Genomic DNA, 1,795 nt, shown 5'->3' with positions numbered 1-1,795 from the left:
TTTCGATTAAGGCCATTGAATTTTGTCAGCCTCTTTCTTATATTTATAAATGAATCGTAATTTTTGCATTATTAATACAGCTACAGCTTAAAATAATTTTATTACATCACATTCAAAGTGAAAAATGGTATTTTTATTATTTTTGAAAAACGTTACTGATTTTTTGATAAGGCGATTTTTTTTGGTAAGTATATCTCTTAAATATAAGATACGTGCTTTTTTTTACTTCAAACAAAACCTTTAAAAACTTGTGTACTTAAAATAACGTATTACAATTAAAACCCAATAATATTCTAGTAATTTGTTAAAAATTTAAAGAAAAATAAAACAATCTGGTAAAATGTTCCATGAAATAAAGCATTTTGATGTGTCTTTGGTGAACGGCAGACATGCGTTATTCCAAGAACTGCAAGATTTACACGATGATGTCAACTTCTCTGAGCACACGTTGCATTCTAATAATCACATAGGAATACAATGCTCTTTTAGTTAGCTGTGTGTTCCTACCATTATAAATTAAACAGCAATGTAAACGAGTTGTTTAAATAAGCCGTTGTCTTTGATTTTGGTGGTGTGTGCCTGTAGATTATCTCTCGCTCTATAATGTGAATCATTGAAAGTTTTTGTTTTATTCCTTTTGTTAATCGTGTAGAGACTATTTTTAATTGAAAATTTCTTACATAACTTAAGGAAAATGACAATTTAAAAGAATAACGTAGTCTGGTGCAAAAGTAGCAGTACTTCAATTGCCTTAGGTAGTTTGTACCTCAAAGTTTCACAATTAAAACTATTAAATTTGATCCTAAATTTGAATATTCACTTAGTAATTTAAGTCAATAATATCCAGTAAATACGATTTAGAAGCTTGTAACACGTATTGTCGTTTTAAGTACCTACTTACGCCATTTTCCCGTAGAATTTTAAAGTTTTAAAATTGCACGGGATCATAATTTTCGACCAAAAAGACCAAAAGCACAATTTATTAGCAGTAGAGCTCCTTGTGAAAGAGTTCGTCCAGGGTAGTACTGCTACTTTACGTATTTCTGCCGCCAACCAGTAATGTCAGCATTGCTGTGTTCCGGTTTTGAAGGGTAAGGGTGCTACTGAAATTACAGGCGTATGGGACTTGTCAACTTATGTCTCAGGGTGACGGGCGCAGTGGTAGTACCCCTCAGTCAGATCTTTGCAATTTAAGCGCAGCTTAACAGGCGTGTAGCTTACCATCAGGCGCTAGACTCACTGTCACTTGAAGTACTAGAAAAAAATAATTTTTTTTCAAGCCTTACATCATTATACATATTACATTTCACGCTGCTCTAACGAAGTCAAGATAACGCTATTCAAAGCTTTCTGCCAATCTTTCTACACTTGCAGCCTCTGGGTCTTATATGCGCAGCGGTCAGCCGGCGCACTGCGCGTACAATATAATAACGCGTTCAGGATGCTGCTGGGTCTGCCACGGTTCTGAAGTGCTTCCGGTATGTTCGCGGAGACGGCATCGGATGATTTCCACGCGATCCTGCGCAAGCATACTGCGTCGCTGCTGAGCCGTCTGCGTAGATCATCTAACAGCATCCTGAACGTTTTTACTGACCGGTGGGACTCCGCTGCTATACCAGTGGATGTGCTTGCATGCGGACAAGCACATAGGATAGTGGTAGCGGTTGAGGCCCATGACTCTTATCAATAATATGTATTTTTAATTTTAATTTAATTTAATGTATTATTTTATTTCATTTCATTTTTCTATGCTGTAATATTTGGCGAAATAAAATATTTTGAATTTGAATTTGGA

Source organism: Hyposmocoma kahamanoa, unplaced genomic scaffold (assembly GCF_003589595.1).
Source record: "Hyposmocoma kahamanoa isolate Upper Pololo Valley unplaced genomic scaffold, ASM358959v1 93, whole genome shotgun sequence".
NCBI classification, from domain to species: domain Eukaryota; kingdom Metazoa; phylum Arthropoda; class Insecta; order Lepidoptera; family Cosmopterigidae; genus Hyposmocoma; species Hyposmocoma kahamanoa.
Note: the sequence above shows the minus strand (reverse complement) of the source record.